The 12,893-nt window shown below is 51.7% G+C and overlaps 1 long non-coding RNA gene across 1 annotated transcript; it reads left to right on the top strand.

The window, feature by feature from the left end:
* Positions 1-8,917: 8,917 nt before the first annotated feature.
* LOC120244109 lies at positions 8,918-12,612 on the top strand. Its single transcript, XR_005531465.1, has 3 exons — positions 8,918-9,033; positions 9,494-9,614; positions 12,445-12,612. It is a non-coding gene; the product is annotated as an uncharacterized LOC120244109 (long non-coding RNA).
* Positions 12,613-12,893: the final 281 nt, after the last annotated feature.

A 12,893-nucleotide genomic window follows, 5' to 3' on the forward strand; every position in this document is an offset into this window, starting at 1 on the left:
AACTTTCCAGCTTCGGGAAGGAACAGTCACCACGCTCCGGACTGCCCTCTTGGGGACCGCTGTGCCCACCTGCTCATGGACGGGAAATGCTCTCAGCTGTGACTTGGGAAAAGTTAAAGCAGAAGTCATAGCGTCAACAACTCGGGCCAGTGCCTGGCCCGTGTATTTCAGCAAACATTCACCCAGCCTCTGCCTGGACTGGAAACTTCTTCCTCCAAGCACGGCCCTAGTCCTCCAGGCTCCCGGGGCAGAGACGTAGGGTCACAAACCCAAGAAAAGAGAATACAGGCCGCATCTGGGCAAATGTCGTAACCGAGGTCCAAAGCAGCTACCCCAAACACGGAAGACGTGGTCCGTGGTGCCTGGGGAGACCAGGAGCTGCCGTGGAGAGGAGGCTGGATGCAACTTCAGCCTGAGGAAATGATGCAAGACCCAGAGGCACCCGCGAGGCGATGCCAGGTGAGGAAGGACGGTGTGGTGGTGGGTAGAGAAGACATTGGAGGAAGGTGCTGGGCTCTGGTGGGGAGCGAGGCTGAAAGCGAGGCTGGGACCAGACCACAAGCGCACACACACACACACACACACACACACACGTGCCCCTTCAGTGCAGAGTTCTGGCCACTTGGCTCAAAGAACAACTGATGAGTATTATCTTGTTCTAGTTTAGATTCCTCCAGACGCGGATCCTGAAAGAAGTATTTCGGCGCAAGTTGTTTATCCGGGAAGCGATCCAAGGAGGTGTTGGGAGGCTGTGGGGGACAGAGACGGGAAGGGAAGGCCGCCAGTGCGGGGTGTGTTAATGAGCAGGTTACCGCCAGGGGCAGCTGGGCCTCCGTCCCACTGGCAGGCTGGGCTGGAGCGGCTGCGACTGATGCATAGGAGCCAACTGTGTGCATCTTTCCCCAGCTCTGTGCTCCGTGACATCTGTTAGTGACTTGACTTCCTCCACAGTGGGAGAATTTACACCACAGAAATTGGCAAGGGCCTTCTCTGTGCCTAGTCCCCTCCCGAGAGCTGCTTAACAGCACACAGCTGCCTGCTGGGGCCTCTGAAGGATGCTCTCCCAGGGTGGAGGGCACGGGGGAGCTGGGGTGTTTATCTGAGAGCTGCCCCTGGGGGGGCACCTGCCCAGCATTCAGCGGGCCCTGGAGTGGATGAGCACACGTCCAGCAGAAGAATGCCCTCCGGTGTGTCTCAGTCCCCTCAGGCTGCGGTCATACAAATACTGTAGAGTGGGCGGTTCTAACAACATTTCTTTCTCATGGTTCTCACGGCCGGAAGTCCAAGATCAAGGTGTCTGCAGGGGTGCCTGGGTGGCTCCATCGGTTAAGCCTCCAACCCTTTGATTTCGGCTCAGGTCATGATCTCACGGTTCGTGGGCTTGAGCCCCGAGTCAGGCTCTGTGATGACAGCACTGAGCCTGCTTGGGATTCTCTCTCTCCCTCTCTCTGCCCCTGCCCTGCTCGCTCGCTCTCTCTCTCTCTCTTTCTCACACACACGCACACACACACACACTCACTTTCTCTCTCTCTCCCAAAGTAAATAAAATAAACTTAAAAATAAAAGGTGCCTGCAGATTTGGGCCCGTTTCCTGGTTCATAAATGACTATCTTCCTGCTGTGTCCTCACCGGCACAGGACACTGAGGGTCTGTCTCTCTGGGGACTCTTATAAAGCCACTAATCCCGTTCATGAGGGCTCTATCCTCATGACTCAATTACCCAATCACCCCCCAAAGTCCTCACATCCAAGCACCATCCCACTGGGGGTTAGAATTTCAACCCATGAATTCCAGGGGGACACATTCAGACAGTCCATAGCAGGCTAGGAGCCTGAGTTCCTTAAAGTAGAAAACCAGTAGCATCTAAGTGAAGAGGAAGGTCTGAGTGGTCACAGCCAGGACCCTAATAGTACCGGCCATGGGTCTGCACCACCCCCTTCCTCAGGAAAAATGCCAAGTTAGAGGAGTGGAACCCACGCGCCATCTCCATCAGCTAGTTCCCTTGCTTTTCCCCCAAATCCTCATCCTGACGGGCAGCTAATTCCTACAGCGTTAGCAGATTCACAGACTGGTCTTCACTCAGGAGCTCACACCCTTCCTAGGGATATTTGCACTCAAATAGGGCTCCAGAAAGACAGAAAAATCTTCCAGATCTCTGAAGGTGTAAAACTGGCATTTGTGGAGTAGGTATTTTAGGCGTAACAAGCCCTATTCCCACCCCTGCCACACACACACACACACACACACACACATCTAGTAACTGAAGCTAGCTCTGCTCCCCCCATCCCAAAATAAAATTCAACATGCGTAAAGCTTAGAGCTTGGCTGATGACAACCTCCTTAAATAAGTGAGGACACATCTCCCAGACAGCAGGCACTGCCCGGATCCTCCGGAGAACCGAGTCTTGTTAATAGGCTCTCTTTCTCTGTGCCCCAGTTTCGCCACTTGGGAAAGCTCACAAGATGTGACGGTAACAGTGTAAAGATTTGAGATTCAGTTCTTGCTTTCATCCTGCGAACTCTGACCGGCTCCACTCTCCCACTGCTTGGGGACTTTGCCGGCAAAGAAGATATTCTGTCTCCCCAGTGCTGAGAGCCCCTCGGAGGCAGAGCTTTGCAGCAAGATCAGGTGGCACATATCCTGTCGTGGGGCTTAGGGAGGACAGTGCCTTGGAGCCCTGGCTGAGGGGACGATGATAGAGGTCACAGTGGTTCACTTCTAGCTCCCTGGGGCCAAAGAAATGGCCCATTACCTTCGATGACCCCCTCCCCCAAGCATCCCTTTCTAGCATGCGACCTGAATAACTAATATGATAAACAATGTCTCCTTTACTCGGCCCTCCAAAAACAATCCCTTGGTTTAACCACAATCCGCAAAAACAATTTCTCCATTGTAAATAAATCCCTAGACTCTACAATATGCCCCGATCCAGGAAAACACAGGAGCGTATTTTATAAGCTCCATGTATTTCCAAACAAGGGACACTGTCTCACCATAGAAACGCCAGTTTTGAGAATCCTCCTGGCGGGTGAGCCTGAGACAGAGCTCCGCTGGCGGGAAGGGAAGGCAGCGCAGGAGGGAGGTGCATTGCGGGAAAGGTGATGCTGGCGGGGAATTGGGGCCTATTTGTTCCATCTGTTCAGCCCGCTGCCCGGGGGTCCTAGAGCTTGACCTGAGGCTCTGAAGCCATGTGGGAAAGGGTCTCCCCAAAATGGGCTGTGCTGGCTGGACAGACAGCTTCCAGGGGGCCGAGGCTGCCATGCAGCGGGGCCTCCGGGAGTCGGGATCTGAAGGGGCGCCAGCTCCCCGTGCCCCAGAACCTCAAGCAGGGTCCCTGCAAGCAAGACTGAAGCCCCTATGCTACCAGACAGGGACACACACAAAGCAACGTCTCTCCTAACTGGCAGTGAGGGGGTTGGTTGGATAACCATGGAGCTTTCTCTGTTCCCTCTGGCCCCAGAGCCTGTCCGCCAGGGCTCTGCCCAGGGGGGACTCTGAAAGACCATCGCCTCCTGATCTGCATCCAGCGCAGTCACTGGCTGACGGCTGCCCGTGGACAGTCACCTTCCGGACGTTCCGGCCTGCCCGTGGAGGGCACAAACACTCCAGCCCCAGAAAGCCCTCAGCTGGGAGCCTCAGTGCTTGCTGTAGCAAACTCTTAGCACGTCGGGGAACAGGGAGGCCGGGGGGCTGTGGCCACAGCCCTACTAGCGTCTGCTGTGGGCCCAAACGACCCAGGGGCTGTCCTGACTACAATGTCTCCCGCCCAGGCTCCAGGGTCTTCACATTATTTTTGTTAGAACCTCTTCTTCGATGGGGCGCACCCTTGGGTGCTCCGTAGGGAACCTGCAGACCTAACCGGGGCCTTTCTCAGTTGCTCAGTTACCGGAACTCACCCAGAGCTGGGAGGGGCCAAGATGGATCCCGCTGTGATTTTTTAGCCCCTCAAACAATGTCTGCTCAAACCATGCAGCCCTCTGCATGCCTTCCCTAAAAGGGGGTGGGGGTTGGATGTTGCCACATAAGCTCAAGGGACAATGTGCCTGGGGGAGGCTGGACCCCAATCCACTGGAACACTGCTCTTCGGCAACAAGGGAAGGGGCCACAGGGCCGGTGACCCTTCCTAAGAGATGCGGCCAACACTCATGATGACAAGCCCAGTGATACCTGCAGAATATTCTGCTGCTTCTACACTCCGTGAACACACTTTTTTTTTCAAGTTTGTTTATTTTGAGAGACAGAGAGAGAAGGGGAGGGGCAGAGAGAGAGGGGGGAGAGAGAGAGAGAATCTCAAGCAGGCTTCACACTTGTCAGCTTGGAGCCTGAACCCCTGAACTATGAGATCACGACCTGAGCTGAAATCGAGAATTATAGGCCGCCTGGGTGGCTCAGTCAGTTAAGTGTCCAACTTCGGCTCATGTCATGATCTCACATTTCATGAGTTCGAGCCCTGCCTCGGGCTCTATGCTGACAGCTCAGAGCCTAGAGCCTGTCTTTGGATTCTGTGTCTCCCTCTCTCTCTCTCTCTGACCCTCCCCTGCCCATGCTGTCTCTCTCTCTCAAAAATAAATAAAACACTTTAAAAAAATTTAAAAAAAGAATTAGACGCTCAACTGCCTGAGCCACCCAGGCGACCCTGTCACTTGTTATTTCACATCCAGTTTTCCCGATTCCTCTAACCTAATATTTCTGTTATGCCTGTTGTGAATGTGGATAGCAACAGCCCGGGAAGGAATAATCAATCCCGGCAACTCAGGGCTCTGTTTTACAAGCAGTTCTCAGTTAATAAGTCCTATGTTTGGGGGCTACTCACATTTTTGCTATGAATCAGTATTTACACAGGGATTGTGGATATTTGGATAGGGTGGGGCTGGGGTCAGCTGCTCTGGGCCGATCCGCCCCTTTTCTGGTAGCATCCTTGACTTGTATTTACACCTACACTCCCCCCCTCTCTCGAACCACAGCTAAGGAGCGGAACTCAGGACCCAAGCCAGCCATTCAGCTCCTTCCCTTTCACTGTCCCATGGCTTTCCTAGTGAGAGGACGGGGGACAGAGATTTAGGCTGGTCCATTTGGAATCGTCTGAATAGTTTTTCTGGTCACTTCAGGGCAAGGACACTTGCTTTCCTCTGCTGGGTGGGGGGCTGCTGGCAGGTACGGGTGGAGGAAGTGAGGCCAGGAAGTGGAACCCTGAATCCAGCTATGATTAAGTCACGTGTAACCCTCTGATTTTTCAGCTTAAAAATAAGCAAATTCTTTTCAGGCTTAAGACGTGGTTTTTTTAGCACTTGCGTCTTCCAAAAGAGTCTCAACCAATGGGCTTGATAACAGACATTCTCCTTGCCTTTCGGAGGATTTTCTGTCAACTTCTGAGATGACAGATACTCCCCTATGATCGGCTTTGCTGATGGTAGGTGGGGCCATCTGTGCTGTGGCTGGGGGTGCCTCCTTCCCAGCTTCCCTCGGCCTCTGCTCCAAGCCTCTGTGCAAGCCAGAAACCTGGGGTCATCCCCGGCCCCCCTCCTCTCTTGCTCTCTCAATCCAGTCCACCATCCTGTGTGATTAATTCTGCCTCCAGAGAACTGGCCAGTGCATCCATGACTTCCCCTCTTCTCTACAATCCCTCGAGTCTGAGCTCCCACCGGCTTCCGTGAGGGCTGCTCAAATAGCCTCTAACTAGTCTCCCTGCCCCCCCACACCAACACCTGCCCTTTAACACTTTCTCCACCTAACACGCAAGTGAAATCGCAAAATGCAAATCACATCATTGTGTCCGCCCTTCCCTGCTTAAATTACTTAAATGGTTTGTGTGTGTCTCACACACACGGTTCTGGCCACACCGGTCCCCTGTTGGTCTCTGCAGTGTATGAGTGTCCTACAGGCTAACTTAAAACCACACAGATGGGGGGCACCTGGCTGGCTCAGTCAGTTAAGCATCCGACTCTTGATTTCTGATCAGGTCATGATTTCACAGTTTGTAGGATCAAGCCCCATGGCTCCACGCTGACAGTGCCTGCTTGGAATTTCTCTCTCTCTCTCTCTCTCTCTGCCCCTTCTCTGCTTGCACTTGTTTTCTCTCAAAATAAATAAATAAACTTAAGAAAAAAAACCCCACAAATGTATTACCGTAGAGTTCTGGAGTCAGACGCCCCACACAGGTCTCACTGGGCTGAAAGTCCACATTCAGCTGGACTATGTTGCTTTCTGGAGGTTCTGGGAAGAATCAGTTTCCTTGCCCCTCAAACTTCTGGAAGCTACCTGCCTCCCTCAGCTTATGGCCCCTCCTGCATCTTGAAACACTGCACCTCCTTGACCTTTCTTCTATCGTCAAGTCTTTCTCTGTGGCTGTGACAGTGTCTCTGCCTTTAAGAATTCTTATGATTAAATCAAGACTCCCTGGCTCTTCAGCCTATTTCCCCATCTCAAGGTCAATAACCTAAATCTGCAAAGTCCCTTTTGACATGTTGGGTAAGATAGTCACAGGTTCTGGAAATTAGGGTGTGAACATCTGAGGGGAGTCATCGTTTTGCAGACCACAGGGCCTTTGCATGTGTTGTTTACACAGAAGGTTCAACTATGCACACTTTTCACCAGGCCAGTTCCTTTAGGCAGATATCAAATCCTCAGAGAGACCTCCCTGGAAGGCACTTTAAGTTAGTTAGACCCCTTGGTCACTCTACCAGGCTTCTGTTTCTTTCCTTCATAGCACTTCCAATAATAGTCTATAATCAGATAAATTGGTCTAATTACAAGTTGCTTGTTTTCTTCGTCAGACCACAAGCTCTGTAAGAGCAGGAACTGTCTGATTTTGCCGGCTAACTGTAACAGCGTCAGTCATGCGGTAGACATGCCATAAATGTCTGATGAATGAACAAATGAATGAACTTGGCTTGAACTTTAAGGTCAGCCCTGTCTCCTTCAGAATCAATCCGGACTCGACGAAGGGTACGTTTAAGGAGCTCCAACCTGGATATCTGGGTTCAATACTCAGCCTCCCTTGGGACTCCATCCCTGCCTTGTCCCCGCTCATGATCCCACAAGGGCTCTCTGACACTCTGAGCCAAAGCCCTGGCCTGGACCCCTGCATTAGGGTCTGCTCTTTACTCCAGTTGGGGGTGGGGGGGGCGGTTCCTTCCTAGCACTTCTCAGAGTTATTCACTGTACATATTCTCGTCTGTCTTCCTCGGTAAACAGTATGTACCATGAGGACAGTGCTGGCCTCTATTTTGCTCTTTGTTGGATCCACAGGACCCCCCCTAGTGCCCAGTCCTCTCCCCTAGACACTCCTTGTGTGCTGGAATGAATGATGCCCAGACAATTCTACCCTGTCTGGGTCTCCCAGGACTGCCCGTGGACCGCCGCTCTCTACACCGGAGCTCTCCAGGGCTGACCCTCTGCTGCCTGGCCCCAGACCCTCCAAAGGCCATATCTAGATTTCAGCTTCCCATTCCCAGCCTGGTCCTTTTGGAGAAATTTTATCTTCAGTGCCGATTCTGGGATTAATACCAATCTCGGAAATAGGCACAAGTCCAGAGAGAATATAGGATTCATGCAAACGATGTTTACCGAGCACCTGCTCTGCGCCAGCTCTTCTGCTGAGAGTCGCGTAAAACTGAGCAACCATGGAAACTACTCTCGAGGACCCACCTCTCAAAATGGCAAAGAAACAAATAACTACCCTAGAATGATAAACGCCCCGCTTTGGCCGCTACAGCTGCGGAGAGGGGTGTGGGGGGAAGAGAAGCCTGGGGTCTCCAGGTGCCTCTCCACCAGACCATCCTAAGAGGGCTCAGCAGTAGGCTGCCCTACCCTTGGCTCAGGTAGAGGGGAGGCGGGGAGATCGCGTGGAAAAGGAGTGTGAACAAGATTTTTCTTCTAACTGACATGTCATTAGTGTCTGATTCCAGCAAAGCAGAGGCTCAGGCTCAGATGTTGAAAGACCTGAGAAATTGGAAGGTCTGTTCTCCAAACAGGCACCCCTCTCTCGAGTGAGGATCCGCCTGGCCATGGAAGGGCTGGGGGGAAGAGAGGAAGCAGCGTAGGCAGGGGTGTGTGGAGCAGGGACAGAGCTACCCAACTAGGCAGAAGGATACAGTCCCACGGGGCCCTGCTTCTCAGAGACTCATCTCAGAGGCCAAAGTGCTCAGCTGGGAAATTTGCAAAACAGTAGTCAAAAGATTTTCCAGTTGGAAAAACGTAATCCCGACGTTAATCGATAGGCACCAGCCAGGTCATGAGGCTCCATGATTTGCTCAGCTGAGATGGCGAGATCTTAGGGCAGTGGGGGGCCAGTAGGCGGGTGACACAGGGAGGGAGGGTGCTGTTCCTCCCTCTGGACCTGTTTGCCCCTGGATTCCCATCAGAAGGCTGCTGGGAGACCGTTGTAAGGTTCGGTACATTTCTCCAACTTTCGAGCTGAGCTGACGTTAGTCCTTTGCTCCGGACCTCAGTTGTGGCTGACACAGAGTTTTACTAATGCAAAGTGATCTGCCAAGCCGTTCTGGCTGGGTTTTGCTGGAAGCCAGAGAGAAGACAAAGAACACTATAAAAAATAACAAGCCCAACAGAATACATTCTCTCCCTGAGGTGACACCGGCTATTTTCCCATGAAAATAAATAGGGCGAGGAGTAATTAACAGAAAGAGGAGAGGAGAATCGGAAACCCCTCCGTAAAATCAGGAGGGTTTTCAATGACTTTTCAGTAGCGTAAGACCAATTATTGTATTATTCCCAAGGGATTCAGAAGTCTTGAAAATTGAGGGAGCCTGAAAGTGAACTGGATGTTATTTTTTTTTTCTTTTTTGGTTTGTTTGTTGTTGTTGTTTTTAACCAGCATTTTGAGATACTGCGTGAGCCTCAAAATAAGGTTTTTATTTCTTTGTTTTTCAGAGAGAGACAGAACGCGAGCCGGGGAGGGACAGTGAGAGAGGGAGACACAGAATCCGAAGCAAGCCTCAGCGTTAAGTTTTAAGAGCTGCCACTCTGGGCTGTGACGTGAAGGGGGTTCCATGGGGCTTCTAACCCAAACCCGGGTAAGTAAAGAGTGGATTAAGGCAGTAATTTTCAGTAGCTAAAACAGAACCTCAAAAGGCAGGAGTGCTACCAATTACATTTCAACACAAGCCAGTGCCTCCTTAAGCCCGACGCAGGGAAGGCAAACAATTTCATTGTCAACCAGGGTGTTCTCTGGAAAGCCTGGGAACATGCTGGGTGCATTAAAGGGGGAGATATCTCGCATGTGCAATTACTCAACACATCTTTAAAACTGTAAACACTTGTTCACATGTGGAGAAGTTTAGAGCCGCGCGGGCTTGGAAAGCCCACCTGGCAGCCGGACTCCTGCCATCTCTCTCGAGTTGAGTAAGAGTCTCGGCACCCGCTGCTCCTCCGAGAGCCAAACACTAGTCAGCAGAGAGATCATTAAGGAGTGGGGGGCAGGAGTTCACTCGCATGCTATTTTTATCCAGAGCATTCCCCTCTCCCCCTCCCCAGATTGATCTGCTCCCATAAACCTTGACTCTGTGTCTCCCCTCCCTGCCTCGCTGCACCTGGTGACGTGGGCGTGCGGGGGTGCCACCTGGCTTTGGCTAGCTGCTTTCTCCACCTCTGATCAGTAAGTGGCCCCGAGGATGCCGACATTTCCAAATAAACCCGGCAGAGGCATCCTGCCCAGCGTTGGTTTCTGAAACAGCAGACTGTGTGGCCTCAGAGAGAATGCCTGCCGTGCACGGAAAAATAATCTCTCCCCACATGCTCAACAAAAGAATGTTTAGAGCCCAAGGACCCCAGCCCATAAAGATAGGAATAAAATAGAAATAAAGCACGGTTTGCTCTCCCCGGATAGCCCCTGGCCTGGCTCACTGGAGAGCCACCCCCTTCTATATAGTATGAATCATGGGTCAAACGTGGAAAAGACCCATTAGATCACCCCGCTCAGCCGGCTGCCCAATGAGGGGGCACGGCTGTTTCTTCTTTACTGGGGCCCATGTTACATGTCTCCAACAAGAAACCGACTGTTTTGTTTTTTCTGATTTAATTTGCTATTGTGAAGCTGCCTGGGAGGGAGCGAAGCCAATTCCGGGGTTTCTCAGATCCACACACACATCCTAGGTGCTGGAGGCGAGTTCAAAGGGATGGAGTGCTCTAAAGGCAGAGGGGGATACACCCAGCAGTGGAAACATGGCAAGAAATGCCTGAGAAATTAACGTTTCGCTGGAACTTTTGCCATCACCAAAATCTGCCAGATTTTGGATTTGGGGATTGGTAAGGAGGTTTCCAAAATGAAATGATGTCTATGGGTTGTTTGTTTTAAGGGACGTAATATATAGTAAAAATGAAATAACCACCCCACCCGAGTCAGAGTTACTTCTCTCCCAGCAGACCTTTTCCAGGCTCGGTAATTCCGCTGTTAATGGGCAGAGCGAAAGCAGTCGGCGAGGTAACAGCACCACCAGCACTGAAGTCACTTCATTAGCACCAGTAAATGAGAGCTACCCCAGTGCTCCGTGCAATTAGCTGCGACCCAACATCTCCCACGTTGGCCAGCAATTAGAGCCTGGGGCGGGGAGTGAGGCACCCTTGGAGAAGAATCCACCCCAGCTGAGGTCAGAGGTCCAAGCCAAGCAAAGCCAGAGTGCCTGAATCCCCAGGAAAGCAGCACGCTTGAGGGAGGGGCAAAGATGCAAATTACAAAATCATAGGAAAAAGTATCACGCTCTAGTGTTTTCCAAGTGATGAGAGACGTTATCTGGGTTCTGAAGCCATATCGTCTCGGTATGAATTCTAGCTGATGCTTTGAGCAAGTCACTGAGATCTTTTTGTCTCAGTTTTTTTTATCTGCAAAATGGGGATAATAATAAAATGTGCCCCAGGCTCAAATGAAAGAATGAATGTGCAGAATGTGCTTAGGGGAGTGGCCCCGAGAAGGCCTTTCTAAAGGATTGATTGTTTCCTTACTACATTATTTTTTATTCTTGTTATCATATATTTGACTTGCTTGAGTCAGGCGATCCCACCAATGCACTATGGTTGCCCAGGGCCATCCAGCCACCCAGCTGGAAGTACAGGGGTGATGGTAATAATAGCTTCTACGTAGTGCCCACCATGTGCCACATTTTGATCTAGATGCTCGAGATCAGTGGTACAGCCCACACGCCAAATCCAGCCTGCCACCTGTTTTTGTAAATAAAGTTTTATTGGAATGCAAGCATTTGTTTCCATGGCATCTATGGCCCGTAGAGACCACAGAGATTACAAAGCCTGAAATACTACTCTCTGGACCTTCGACTGGCATAAATTAATCCTCACAATAACCTGCGATGTAGGTTTTGTTTCCTGTTTTCAGATTCAGGAGATCGGGAACTCAGAGAAGGTCAAGGGCATGCCTAAAATCTCTCCTCTGGGGGGGCTAGACTCCAGCTGACTCCAACATCCCCCCCACTTCCGGTCATACTGTGCTGGAGGCAGAGGTAGAGTGCTCTCCCAATGCTGTGGCCGTCACCACCCCCTGAGGCAGTCCACCTGGGCCCGATGCAGCCGGTGGGCCCTTGCTGATAAAGGTGCTCCCCTCCAGGGAGGGAACGGTCATCTGCAGGGACAAGCAGCAGTGGCCCTCCGAGTCAAACTCTCCCCTCCCCACACTGTGGCTGCATCGTGGCAGGCGTGATGGTGGCCGCAGTCTGTCCCTGGCTCAGCTGGGGAGGGCTTCGGGGCTATGACGAGGAGTCGGCATTGAGTTACTCCTCCGAGACTGGTTGGAAATACTCGTTTACCGAATGATGTGGTAATTATCCAGAGATCTGTCAATTTTCAAATGTGCACAGAAAGTGGAGGTTATTGCTACCACATGTGGTGGGTGTTAAGAAGCATTTTCCGTGTTGGAAAAATGCCCCGGATTGTGAAGCCTTTGAAGATAAGAGGATCATCACAAGTTAGCCTAAGCAGTTGCCCGTTTAAGGGATACCCAGCAGTCACAGGTTGCAGGTGCAGCGGGAAGGCTCACAGGGCTGGGCTCGGAAGGGGGGACACTGCCCTCTGTTAGCTGTCCCTGGATGAGAGGAGGTGCCTGCCTCTGACTCCCGTCACCCTGCATTCCTTTCCTCCCACAATCCTCAGCTTTTTGGTGCTGCATTCCTTGTTAGACCATAAGCATCCTGAGGACACAATCATGTCTTAGTCCCCACTTTGTCCCCAGAGCACATAGTAACCCCTCAGTAAATATTTCCTAAAAATAAATGAAAGGATTAAATAAATGTAGAGGTACCACTTCCCTTCTCTTTAGAGAGTGGCCTCCTCGCCACTCCCAGGAACGGCTGCATCTGACAAGGGGCTGCACCACCAGCCAATCAAGCAGCAAAACTGGGTTGGGGGAAGGAGCTTGGCTGGGTCCACTGCTCCCGGGTAGGGTCCTACTGGCGTTTTGAATGAAATCGCTCTTCTTACAGACTTGGTGCCCTAGACCCTGGACAGTCAGGCCTGACTCACTTCCTGGGCCCCGTGAGGACTGGCCACAACCGCCGGAGGCCACAGTTCCAGCCTCTTCTTACAATGGCCACCACCATCTCTCCTGAAAGTGTCCTGCAGACTGAGACAGACAGTCATCACTAACCAAGCACGGGTTTTTACGAATAAAAACACAAATGTGACACAAGCCCTGCGGATTTTACTAATCAAAGTGTTTAGAAAGGTGGGGGGACGTTGTTCATGAAAAGGTGACCAGCTGTCCACACTTGCCCGGTACTTTGCAGGTGTTAGCTCTCCAGAACATCCCTCAGTCCCAGGCAGACCAAGATGGTGAGTGGCCCTAGGGACCTGAATCTGAGGATAATGCCTCTTCCCGAAAGCTGATCTCCAGCCCCAGCGTGCAGAGACCTTTCCACTTGCAGATTAGAAG

This window comes from Hyaena hyaena, unplaced genomic scaffold (genome assembly GCF_003009895.1).
Source record: "Hyaena hyaena isolate Hyena2069 unplaced genomic scaffold, ASM300989v1 scaffold_367, whole genome shotgun sequence".
Lineage (NCBI taxonomy): Eukaryota > Metazoa > Chordata > Mammalia > Carnivora > Hyaenidae > Hyaena > Hyaena hyaena.